Here is a 14,104-nt window from a genome sequence, read left to right as displayed (position 1 = left end):
TTTCCATTTTTGCCGTGCTATCAAGACGCATAATCGCTTTTCAGCGTGTTTATGAACGCCGTTGACTTAACGTTATATAAATATATGACTTACCTCAACCCCGTCCCTAAACCTAACCGTCACTGGAGTTAATGGCATTTATGACTGTTCCCTTACCATCCTAGGAAAAAAAAAAGATCGCTCCCCAAATGTAGATGTACATTTTGCTTCGTTTCGCGCGGACATTTGACGGCGTGTACAGACACGCGGAACCACTCGGACGTTAATGGCGTAGACATACACGCATACACGTGGATACACGCGGATAGCTCAAAATGCGTCGAGATAACACGCCACTTGACTCGAAAGTGGCGTGTATGTTTACGCAAAAGTCATGATGTCATGTTGGAAATTGACGTATTTTCAATTTCAATTTGAAGAGTAATGGCAAGACAGCTACTGTTGAGACGTAAGCTTTAAATTGCTTAGAGAAAAAACTAGTAAAGAGATCTTATTTTTTTCTGCATTCGTGTAGGAAAAAATATACATATTTAAAAATGTATCGACTAAAATAACTAGCTTTCGGCAAACGGTCTACGCATCTATTTACAGTGAAAGACTAACCCCTTACCGGATGCGTAACGTAATGACGAACACGGAAGCGCAGAGGATAAAGGACATCAAAACACCAGTCACGAATTTGAAGTGTAAAACGAGAAGTTTTAAAGAGAAATGTGGGAGGAGCTTGAATTTGTAGCCCAGCCCTGTTTGTTTGAACGGCGAGAGGCATCAAAGCTTACGCTACTCCAAGTCAACTTGCGTAGGCTGTCTGCCGGAAGCTAGTCAATATGGATAATTTTCTTACACAAACGCATCGCTTCACTTCACAAGGCCTTTACTAATCCGCCAGAGCCTTGTGGAGCACTTTTATAATGGATGGACGCACTTTTATGGACTTTCAAAGACACATGTCGTCAAAGATACACCCATTCACTCCCATTATAAAGCTTGGAAGATCCAGGACATTTTTTTAATATAACTCTGTATTCGTCTGAAAGAAGAAAGTCATATACACCTAGGATGAGGCTTCAGCTGCCAACTCTCACGCATTGGCCGTGAGACACCCGCATTTGATTGGCTCACACCCCCGATTTCTCACGCTGTGTCAACCTGGTCGGTCAAATGCCGGGAAGACGAGTTTTTCTACATATCTACCTGTTGAGCCACTCGTGATCGACTAGTTATGCCGCAAATTAGTTCAATTAGAGTAATCATGGGATAATTTTCATTTTTGGGTCAACTATCACTATGAGATCTCTAATAAATGTTTGCGAATCTGAGACAATGTTGAGACACGTGAGATTACTGGGGACTTTTCCTCATCTAAAAAGCAGCACTTTAAATGCAGTCTCACTGTTAAGAGAAAAAAAAACTGAGATAGTAAAGAGATCTTTTATAAGTTTTCTCAGGGTTGGCATGAGACCAAAAATATATACTTCAGCCTTATTTTCTATGTTGTTGACATGACAAATTAGTGCTTAAACTGAGCGTGTAAAGGACAGTAAAACTGACAGTTTTCCCCCAGAGTGTCTGCAGTTCGAGCGCCTGCTTGTCGCCGCAGGGCCGCTGTTATCAGCGCCGGCTCATTCCTGAGTGGAGTCAGATAATCAGAGACGAGCAGAAGGAACGAGATAAGAGGACGCACATGTGCTGAGGTTTACTGCAGTGTTTCTCCGGCAGGTACATCAGTGCTCGCTTACGTAAGCTGCCAAACACTGCTGAGCGCAGGGATCGGATTACAGCCTGAGCTCCTGATGCTCAATGCTACTCTGTGTTCCTGTGGGCAACAGTTACACATGTTTAACCTTGGGTTCACTGCTGGACTCAAGGATGGCTCAATGGCCTAAACAATCTTTTGTGGACAATACTGGCTAAAATGCTAACAACTCGTTCTTATCCCAGCCCAAAATCTAAAGTTTTGTGTGTGTATATATATATATATATTACTTTTTTTTACGGTTTGTTTAGCCTTAAGATACTTAAGATTACTTTTTTTTACTGTTTGTATATTACTGTTTGTTTAGCCTTAAGATACAATTCGAATATATATATATATACATATATATACATATATATATATATATATATATATATATATATATATATATATATATATATATATATATATATATATATAAATGTAAAATGCTAATAACACGTTCCTACGGAGGCGTATTGCATTCACTTGAAGAAAAAAAATCTACTCTGTTTTTCTGAATTAATGAGTTAATTTTTCATGACAAAAAATTTTTTCTCATGAAAAATGAACTCATTAATTCAGAAAAACAGAGCAAATTTTTTTTCTCATGAAAAATTAACTCATTAATTCAGAAAAACAGAGCAAATTTTTTTTCTCATGAAAAATTAACTCGTTAATTCAGAAAAACAGAGTAGATTTTTTTTCTTCAAGTGAATGCAATACGCCTCCGTACGTTCCTATCCCATCCCAAAATAAAAAAGAAATCCTCATTACTGCAATATATATTACTCAAATAAATATATAACATATATAATATATAAGTACGGAGGCGTATTGCATTCACTTGAAGAAAAAAAAAAGTACTCTATTTTTCTGAATTAACGAGTTAATTTTTCATGAGAAAAAAAAAATTGGCTCTGTTTTTCTGAATTAATGAGTTCATTTTTCATGAGAAAATGTTTTTTGCTCTGTTTTTCTGAATTAACGAGTAAATGTTTCATGAGAAAAAATTTTTTGCTCTGTTTTTCTGAATTAATGAGTTAATTTTTCTTGAGAAAAAAAGTTTTTGCTCTGTTTTTCTGAATTAATGAGTTAATTTTTCTTGAGAAAAAAAGTTTTTGCTCTGTTTTTCTGAATTAATGAGTTCATTTTTCATGAGAAAATGTTTTTTGCTCTGTTTTTCTGAATTAACGAGTAAATGTTTCATGAGAAAAATTTTTTTGCTCTGTTTTTCTGAATTAATGAGTTAATTTTTCTTGAGAAAAAAAGTTTTTGCTCTGTTTTTCTGAATTAATGAGTTAATTTTTCTTGAGAAAAAAAGTTTTTGCTCTGTTTTTCTGAATTAATGAGTTAATTTTTCTTGAGAAAAAAAGTTTTTGCTCTGTTTTTCTGAATTAATGAGTTAATTTTTCATGAGAACTCAGAAAATTAATTCAGAAAAACAGAGCAAAAAAAAAAATTCCATGAAAAATTAACTCATTAATTCAGAAAAACAGAGCAAAAAAAAAAAAATCCATGAAAAATTAACTCGTTAATTCAGAAAAACAAAGCAAAATATTTTTTTTTTTATGAAAAATTAACTCATTAATTCAGAAAAACAGAGCAAAATATTTTTTTTTCATGAAAAATTAACTCATTAATTCAGAAAAACAGAGCAAAATATTTTTTTCTCATGAAAAATTAACTCATTAATTCAGAAAAACACAGCAAAAAAAAATTCCATGAAAAATTAACTCGTTAATTCAGAAAAACAGAGCAAAAACTTTTTTTCTCATGAAAAATTAACTAATTAATTCAGAAAAACAGAGTAGATTTTTTTTCTTCAAGTGAATGCAATATATATATATATATATATATATATATATATATTACGCACACACAACTGCCATGTTTGATTAGATAATTGCATTAATGAGAAATTTAACTGGTGTTCCTAATAATCCTTTAGGTGAGTGTATATTCTACTTATATTAATGTTAGTTTAGCATCATTGAGATACTATTATATATTTTTTATCATTTTTAATTAGTTTTTATGATTGTACTTTTTGTTTTCATTTTCATTTTAGTTTAGTAGTTTTCTCCTGACAGATAATTAAGGCTCATCATGGGCGTATAAAGCAGGCGGGACACACAAGCTGATCAAGTCCATCAACATTATTTCACCAAGAATCTTTCAGGAGGAGCTTTCTGACCCTGTTCATCTTTCTCAACATGTATAATCTTTCACATTAACGTATGTCTTTCACAACATCAATAATCAGAGTCCTCTGTAAAGTCTCAGGTGTTAAACAATAGTTGGGCTGTGGAAAGGGTGGAGACGTGGGAAACCAACAATCATCTCTTCCACACACAGACACACGCCTAAACACACCCGTAGCAAATGTGTGTGAGAGCTGAGTGAATGAGAGTATCACGAAAGTAAACTGACAACGCTTGTGTTTGTTAAGCGAAGGAGAAGTCAATAAATCTTCACTGTCAGCACTGTAAAGCTTGATAATACCAGGAAACCCTGCAACAATACGACGTCTGTGTGTATTATACACCACGGCACGGTTGCATAAACTGCTAAGTCTAGTCTTAAACTAAAGGTTGGTCAACACATCAGACAAACAATCAGAAAATACCCAAATTGAAACAAATATTTAGCACTAATCGCTGACTCTAAACATTAGCACTACTTTCGTGACACCAATAAGGTTCATCAGTTCATGTATTTACTAACATGAACTAATAGGGAGCAATACATTTCTTACAGTATTTATGAATCTTTTTTTAATGTTAGGTAATAAAAATACAGCTGTTTATTGTTTGTTTATGTTATACCATTGTCTGGGTGAATGCTCGATTCTGATTGGCTGCAGGGTGTCCATTAAAAAGTGATAGAGGACACCTAGTGAAGGAGTTGTGGTGAAACTGAATGTTTACCATTGGAAATTAGTAACCATAGCAACAGGCAGTCAAAATATCTGTTTACAATTTATTGTAACAAAACAAACATCTAGTTAACCGTTAATCTGCTGCCTGTGTGTTTTAATTATAGGTACAAAAAACAAAAACAAAGTGTAATGCCCATGGCTAGACAAGTTCAACTTAATACTTAAAACTTTGGGTCAAACATGGAAAAGCCCAGCCATTGGGTTAAATTTTTAAATAACATTTTGTTTTTAATTGGACAGAACTCATTAATTGGACAGAATGAACACATGGAGGAGGAAGTGCTGATGCTAATGCAGCGAGAAAGCGAAGCTGCGATTTGCAGGGATCAGATGTCCATTGCATGTTTAAATTTGAATAAACTAAGATAACTAAGTTTGAGAACCGCTGGTCTACGTGTTACGGAGGCGTATTGCATTCACTTGAAGAAAAAAAATCTACTCTGTTTTTCTGAATTAACAAGTTAATTATCTCAGAATTACGAGATAACTCGTTAATTCAGAAAAAACAGAGCAAAAAAAATTTTTTTCTCATGAAAAATTAACTTGTTAATTCAGGAAAACAGAGCAAAACTTTTTTTCTCGTGAAAACTTAACTCGTTAATTCAAAAAAACAGCTTAAACTTTTTTCTCATGAAAAATTAACTCGTTCATTCAGAAAAACAGAGCAAAAACTTTTTTTCTCGTGAAAAATTAACTTGTTAATTCAGAAAAACAGAGCAAAAACTTTTTTCTCATGAAAAATTAACTTGTTATTTCAGAAAAACAGAGCAAAAACTTTTTTTCTAATGAAAAATTAACTTGTTAATTCAGAAAAACAGAGCAAAAACTTTTTTCTCATGAAAAATTAACTTGTTATTTCAGAAAAACAGAGCAAAAACTTTTTTTCTAATGAAAAATTAACTTGTTAATTCAGAAAAACAGAGCAAAAACTTTTTTCTAATGAAAAATTAACTTGTTAATTTAGAAAAACAGAGCAAAAACTTTTTTCTCATGAAAAATTAACTCGTTAATTAAAAAAAAACAGAGCAAAAACTTTTTTCGCATGAAAAATTAACTCGTTAATTCCGAAAAACAGAGCAAATTTTTTTTCTCATGAAAAATTAACTCGTTAATTAAAAAAAACAGAGCAAAAACTTTTTTTCTCATGAAAAATTAACTCGTTAATTCAAAAAAGCAAAGCAAAACTTTTTTTCTCATGAAAAATTAACTCGTTAATTCAGAAAAACAGAGCAAAAATTTTTTTCTCATGAAAAATTAACTCGTTAACTCATAAAAACAGAGCAAAAACTTTTTTCTCATAAAAAATTAACTCGTTAACTCATAAAAACAGAGCAAAAACTTTTTTCTCATGAAAAATTAACTCGTTAATTAAAAAAAACAGAGCAAAAACTTTTTTTCGCATGAAAAATTAACTCGTTAATTCCGAAAAACAGAGCAAATTTTGTTTCTCATGAAAAATTAACTCGTTAATTAAAAAAAACAGAGCAAAAACTTTTTTTCTCATGAAAAATTAACTCGTTAATTCAGAAAAACAGAGCAAAACTTTTTTTCTCATGAAAAATTAACTCGTTAATTCAGAAAAACAGAGCAAAAACTTTTTTCTCATAAAAAATTAACTTGTTAACTCATAAAAACAGAGCAAAAACTTTTTTCTCATGAAAAATTAACTCGTTAATTCAGAAAAACAGAGCAAAAACTTTTTTTCTCATGAAAAATTAACTCGTTAATTCAAAAAAACAAAGCAAAACTTTTTTTCTCATGAAAAATTAACTCGTTAATTCAGAAAAACAGAGCAAAACTTTTTTTCTCATGAAAAATTAACTCGTTAATTCAGAAAAACAGAGCAAAACTTTTTTTCTCATGAAAAATTAACTCGTTAATTCAGAAAAACAGAGCAAAAACTTTTTTCTCATAAAAAATAACTTGTTAACTCATAAAAACAGAGCAAAAACTTTTTTCTCATGAAAAATTAACTCGTTAATTCAGAAAAACAGAGCAAAAACTTTTTTTCTCATGAAAAATTAACTCGTTAATTCATAAAAACAGAGCAAAAACTTTTTTCTCATGAAAAATTAACTCGTTAACTCATAAAAACAGAGCAAAAACTTTTTCCTCATGAAAAATTAACTCGTTAATTCAGAAAAACAGAGCAAAAACTTTTTTCTCATGAAAAATTAACTCGTTAATTAAAAAAAACAGAGCAAAAACTTTTTTTCTCATGAAAAATTAACTCGTTAATAAAAAAAAACAGAGCAAAAACTTTTTTTCTCATGAAAAATTAACTCGTTAATTCAAAAAACAAAGCAAAACTTTTTTTCCCATGAAAAATTAACTCGTTAATTCAGAAAAACAGAGCAAAATTTTTTTTCTCATGAAAAATTAACTCGTTAACTCAGAAAAACAGAGCAAAACTTTTTTTCTCATGAAAAATTAACTCATTAATTCAGAAAAACAGAGCAAAAACTTTTTTGCTCATAAAAAATTAATTCATTACTCATAAAAACAGAGCAAAAACTTTTTTCTCATGAAAAATTAACTCGTTAATTCAGAAAAACAGAGCAAAACTTTTTTTCTCATGAAAAATTAACTCGTTAATTCAGAAAAACAGAGCAAAAACTTTTTTCTCATGAAAAATTAACTCGTTAATTCAGAAAAACAAAACAAAACCTTTTTTTCTCATGAAAAATTAACTCGTAATTCTGAGATAATTAACTTGTTAATTCAGAAAAACAGAGCAAAAACTTTTGTTTCTCATGAAAAATTAACTCGTTAATTCAGAAAAACAGAGAAAAACTTTTTTCTCATGAAAAATTAACTCGTTAATTCAGAAAAACAGAGCAAAAACTTTTGTTTCTCATGAAAAATTAACTCGTTAATTCAGAAAAACAGAGCAAAAACTTTTTTTCTCATGAAAAATTAACTTGCTAACTCATAAAAACAGAGCAAAAACTTTTTTCTCATGAAAAATTAACTCGTTAATTCAGAAAAACAAAACAAAACCTTTTTTTCTCATGAAAAATTAACTCGTTAATTCAAAAAAACAAAGCAAAACTTTTTTTCTCATGAAAAATTAACTCGTTAATTCAGAAAAACAGAGCAAAACTTTTTTTCTCATGAAAAATTAACTCGTTAATTCAGAAAAACAGAGCAAAACTTTTTTTCTCATGAAAAATTAACTCGTTAATTCAGAAAAACAGAGCAAAAACTTTTTTCTCATAAAAAATAACTTGTTAACTCATAAAAACAGAGCAAAAACTTTTTTCTCATGAAAAATTAACTCGTTAATTCAGAAAAACAGAGCAAAAACTTTTTTTCTCATGAAAAATTAACTCGTTAATTCATAAAAACAGAGCAAAAACTTTTTTCTCATGAAAAATTAACTCGTTAACTCATAAAAACAGAGCAAAAACTTTTTCCTCATGAAAAATTAACTCGTTAATTCAGAAAAACAGAGCAAAAACTTTTTTCTCATGAAAAATTAACTCGTTAATTAAAAAAAACAGAGCAAAAACTTTTTTTCTCATGAAAAATTAACTCGTTAATAAAAAAAAACAGAGCAAAAACTTTTTTTCTCATGAAAAATTAACTCGTTAATTCAAAAAACAAAGCAAAACTTTTTTTCCCATGAAAAATTAACTCGTTAATTCAGAAAAACAGAGCAAAATTTTTTTTCTCATGAAAAATTAACTCGTTAACTCAGAAAAACAGAGCAAAACTTTTTTTCTCATGAAAAATTAACTCATTAATTCAGAAAAACAGAGCAAAAACTTTTTTGCTCATAAAAAATTAATTCATTACTCATAAAAACAGAGCAAAAACTTTTTTCTCATGAAAAATTAACTCGTTAATTCAGAAAAACAGAGCAAAACTTTTTTTCTCATGAAAAATTAACTCGTTAATTCAGAAAAACAGAGCAAAAACTTTTTTCTCATGAAAAATTAACTCGTTAATTCAGAAAAACAAAACAAAACCTTTTTTTCTCATGAAAAATTAACTCGTAATTCTGAGATAATTAACTTGTTAATTCAGAAAAACAGAGCAAAAACTTTTGTTTCTCATGAAAAATTAACTCGTTAATTCAGAAAAACAGAGAAAAACTTTTTTCTCATGAAAAATTAACTCGTTAATTCAGAAAAACAGAGCAAAAACTTTTGTTTCTCATGAAAAATTAACTCGTTAATTCAGAAAAACAGAGCAAAAACTTTTTTTCTCATGAAAAATTAACTTGCTAACTCATAAAAACAGAGCAAAAACTTTTTTCTCATGAAAAATTAACTCGTTAATTCAGAAAAACAAAACAAAACCTTTTTTTCTCATGAAAAATTAACTCGTAATTCTGAGATAATTAACTTGTTAATTCAGAAAAACAGAGCAAAAACTTTTGTTTCTCATGAAAAATTAACTCGTTAATTCAGAAAAACAGAGCAAAAACTTTTGTTTCTCATGAAAAATTAACTCGTTAATTCAAAAAAACAGAGCAAAACTTTTTTTCTCATGAAAAATTAACTCGTTAATTCAGAAAAACAGAGCAAATTTTTTTTACATGAAAAATGATCTCGTAATTCTGAGATAATTAACTTGTTAATTCAGAAAAACAGAGCAAAAACTTTTTTCTCATGAAAAATTAACTCGTTAATTCAGAAAAACAGAGCAAAAACTTTTGTTTCTCATGAAAAATTAACTCGTTAATTCAGAAAAACAGAGCAAAAACTTTTTTTCTCATGAAAAATTAACTTGCTAACTCATAAAAACAGAGCAAAAACTTTTTTCTCATGAAAAATTAACTCGTTAATTCAGAAAAACAAAGCAAAACCTTTTTTTCTCATGAAAAATTAACTCGTAATTCTGAGATAATTAACTTGTTAATTCAGAAAAACAGAGCAAAAACTTTTGTTTCTCATGAAAAATTAACTCGTTAATTCAGAAAAACAGAGCAAAAACTTTTGTTTCTCATGAAAAATTAACTCGTTAATTCAGAAAAACAGAGCAAAACTTTTTTTCTCATGAAAAATTAACTCGTTAATTCAGAAAAACAGAGCAAATTTTTTTTTACATGAAAAATGATCTCGTAATTCTGAGATAATTAACTTGTTAATTCAGAAAAACAGAGCAAAAACTTTTGTTTCTCATGAAAAATTAACTCGTTAATTCAGAAAAACAGAGCAAAAACTTTTGTTTCTCATGAAAAATTAGCTCGTTAATTCAGAAAAACAGAGCAAAACTTTTTTTCTCATGAAAAATTAACTCGTTAATTCAGAAAAACAGAGCAAAATTTTTTTTACATGAAAAATGATCTCGTAATTCTGAGATAATTAACTTGTTAATTCAGAAAAACAGAGCAAAAACTTTTGTTTCTCATTAAAAATTAACTCGTTAATTCAGAAAAACAGAGCAAAAACTTTTGTTTCTCATGAAATATTAACTCGTTAATTCAGAAAAACAGAGCAAAACTTTTTTTCTCATGAAAAATTAACTCGTTAATTCAGAAAAACAGAGCAATCTCGTAATTCTGAGATAATTAACTTGTTAATTCAGAAAAACAGAGTAGTTTTTTTTTCTTCAAGTGAATGCAATACGCCTCCGTAACATGGTTTGTTCAAAGTTTGATCAATACTTGATTTAGCAAGCAAAACTAGTGGCTTTTAAAACGAGGTGGCAAGCATCAGCCAGTAGATGGCGCTGTTGCTCTGAAAGCCTGTCCTGAGTGTGTGTGAGGATAATCTGCTGCTGCTGATGTAATCTAGTGTACACTCAACAGTGTGAGGAATGTGTGTGTCTGTCTTCATGAACTCTCTGTGGATCTGTTAACCCTCTTAACCTACATCTGACACCCCTGACCCACAGACGCCAGAGAGACTCCCCGACGTCCACTCGCTCAAATCATGTCTGCAACTAAACATCACACACCAGATCTTCTCTCGAGTTATCCTGATGTTTCCTCTGAGAAAAACACACCAGTTATCTCATGTTTCAGTTTAACTGACACTCAAACAAGCGTCAGAGATGTACTCAAACATTTCTCCTCAAAGTTGAGTAAAAGTCAAAGCCGTCATGAAGGATCTGTGTGTGCTGTCGTATATATCCTCACAGCGTGTGCAGAAACACACACAACTACACCGGGAAATTTATAGCAGTGGAGCCGGAATTCACCCAGAATACACTGGTGTAAACACACCACACACACACTGCAGACACAACAACACTCACAGGGGCCTGGTACACACACACACACTGAATAAATGACATTTTCCAATAGTTTTACGATAATAACCCTGTCTGACAGTCAGGATGCTCCACATGTAGGAGGCTCATGTAGGAGTGTAGTGCCAGTGAGTGTGTGTGTGTGTGTGTGTGTGTGTGTGTGTGTCCTGGTTAACCCTACAGAAAATGTCCCCACAAAGATGGCAATATCCGAAATCCTTGTCCTTGTGGAGGCATTTTTTGGTCCCGATAACGAAAACAACCCATAAATCACACATAATTACTTTTTTTTTATGTAAAAATAACTTTAAGGAGTCAACAACTACATAATCTGTGGTGAGATTTTTTATTATTTTTTTTTTTTAATTTTTATTATTTATTTATTTTTATTTATAATTTTTTGTGCGTGTGCATGTGTGCATATAATTATGTTTATCTTTTTATTTTCGTAATTAATATATTTTATTATTTTAATATTATTATATTTTTTTATTTTAATATTATTTTATTATTTCAATTATTATATATTACAATAATTATTGTTACTCTCTCTCAGACCAAAGATGAAGCTAATAAAAAATAAAAATAAATAAACACAAAAAATAAATATATGAAGAAATGTAAAAAAGTACATAAAATACATAAATAAATACATAAATAAATATAAAAAAAAGGAAAAAAAAAAAGAAATGTAAAAATGCAGAAAGTTTAGTGTGATGGGTATGTTTAGGGGTTGGGTTAGTGTGTGTGTGTGTGTGATGGGTAAGTTAGGGAGAAAAAAAATAAACAATTTGTGCAGTATTAAAACCATTACGCCAAGGGACAGTCCCCACAAAGATAGTGAACCAGACGTGTGTGTGTGTGTGTGTGTGTGTGTATTGCAGGACTGCTTGTATTTAGGACTCCTCTACGGCTTAACGATCTTCTACATTTCAAAGGCTTGTTTAGAAATCTGATCTGTGCATACCTTTACACACACACACACACACACACACACACACTAGCTGTTTTTAAATCACTCCTTCAGTGTGGCAGAGTAAACAAACGTTAGTTTGGCCTGTGTAACAGAGTACACACACACACACACACAGCAGCAGACACACACTCTCATCTGTCTTACAACACAGACCATCCATCACAGCAGCGGAGTCGACATGTCTGACACACACACTCTCACTTTTCACACCACTAAACACACACACACACCTGAAGCAGCCAGGAGAAAACGCATCGATTCGATGCGCTGGATGATGATGTCATCGCGAGAGCAGCTTGGAGTCGCACACTAATATCTGTGACGCTCTGTATGTGTGTGTGTGTGTGTGTGTGTGATAAAACGTCCTGCAGTGTTTGAATGGTTCTTCAAATCATGCGTGTTGTTGGGAGAGTTTGTGATGTTACTTTCCGAACTGATCAGACGCTCCATTTTCACCTGCTGGACCAGAGATCCGCACCATAGCAACTGAATATAGCATAGCAACCATACAGAAACACCCTGGCAACCAACAACAACAACAACATTCTAAAGCCTTTTGCCACTCAGCCAATCAAGCCTTGGTTGTGATTGGCTGATACAAAGCAGGAAGTGACATCATTAATAATTATCAATGTGAACAAATTCAAACAGGAGAGAGAGAGAGAGAGAGAGTAAAAGACATTAAACGTTCATAATTTCTGACGTTCCTATTTTTATTTTCCTATTTTCACATTAAAGTTTTGATACAAATCAAATATAATTTCAATGATCATATTTCATTTTGTTTATTTTATTATACACGATTTACACTATTCCTTTAGTTTATTTGTTAATGTTGCTAATTTGTGGTTTTAATTATTTTTTTATTTGGTTATTCATCAATTTATTTGTTAACAAATCTACAACATTTCCACTAATTGTCATCTTATCATAAATGTATTTATATTTTATTTATACATTTATTTATAATATTTTAATCATAACCTTATTCTTATCACCATTTAGAATTTTTAATGACATTTTTAATAAAAATCTCATTTTAATTTTAATGAATGTTTTAATGAATGCTAATAAAATTTACTTTTTAATAAATCCACAACTACATTTGTACTACTGCTATTATTATTATTATTTACTATATCCTCATTCTACTCTTCATGTTTTATTTTTTAATAAAAATCTCATTTGAATTTTAAAAATAAAAAATGTAATTCATATATTTTTATTTTTTCTAATGGAGTTTATTTTCTTTAATCTATGTTAATATTGTTTGTTCACTATAGGTACATAAAAAATGCGCTAAAAATGCTCGGACGATACAAATGTACAGTTTTCGTGGTGCCAATGAAGCGCAAATGAATTTATCAGAATGGAAAAGCAAACTACTGCACTATTATCCTCGTCCGAGCGGGTGTTGAAGGCACTGGCTGTGTTTTGGCAGTGTGGATGCGGGCGGCGCAGGATTTCACAGCTCATTACACTGGCTCCAGCGCGCTGTCCCCCCCCGAGCAGCAGCAGGTAGACCTCAGTGTCTCTCTGCAGGCCCTAGTGGCCCGTCTGTCTGCCTGGATGTGTCATATCTGCAGGATTACGCGCCGCACAATAGCACTGCATCTCCGCTCTCCAAAGACAGTGGATGTTTACAGGAACTAACGAGCACCGGAGAGAAAGAGAGGGGCGAGTTAGACCCCGTCTGCAGACCGTCTTAAAGGGACAGTACACTCAAAAATCAAAAGTCTGACATCATTTAGTACTCACCCTCATGTCGTCCCAAACCTGTACGACTTCCTGTAAAACACAAAAGGAGATTTTTTTAACGTCAATGCCCAAGCTTTTTTCTCTTTTTTTACGCAATAAATGGGTACTGGGGCTGCCGAGGTCCAAAAAGAACAAAAAACACAGAAGGGATTAAAATCAGGGTTATTAAAGGGTTAAAATCACAGTAAATTGTCATAAACTAACATTACACCTTATTGTTAATTGAAAAAAAGTTGGAAAAAAAAGGGGAAAAAACGTCAAAAAGGGATAAAATAAGGGATGTTGTTAACCATCATTAAACTAATAAAATCATTATTGTTAATTGAGATACAGTTGAAATAAAATAAAAAGCTCCAAAAAGAAAAAAAAACACAGAAGGGATAAAATCAGGGTTATTAAAGGGTTAAAATCTGGATAATTATCATTAACTAACATTAAACCTTATTGTTTAATAATGAAGCTGAAATAAAATAAAAAGCTCCAAAAAAGATGA

General features: G+C 31.1%; 1 long non-coding RNA gene across 1 annotated transcript in view; it reads right to left on the bottom strand.

The window, feature by feature from the left end:
• Window positions 1–13,131: 13,131 nt before the first annotated feature.
• Window positions 13,132–14,104, bottom strand: part of LOC120483158 (uncharacterized) — a 34,885-nt gene continuing 33,912 nt past the window's right edge. The window contains exons 3-4 of the long non-coding RNA XR_016150646.1: window positions 13,612–13,641; window positions 13,132–13,502 (exon numbers count right to left, since the gene is read on the bottom strand). This is a non-coding gene — a long non-coding RNA (uncharacterized LOC120483158). The remainder of the gene's footprint in view (window positions 13,503–13,611; window positions 13,642–14,104) is intronic.

The sequence above is a fragment of the Pimephales promelas genome, chromosome 3 (genome assembly GCF_988280905.1).
Source record: "Pimephales promelas chromosome 3, fPimPro1.hap1.1, whole genome shotgun sequence".
NCBI lineage: Eukaryota > Metazoa > Chordata > Actinopteri > Cypriniformes > Leuciscidae > Pimephales > Pimephales promelas.
Note: the sequence above shows the minus strand (reverse complement) of the source record. Positions and strands in the feature narration are given on the sequence as shown.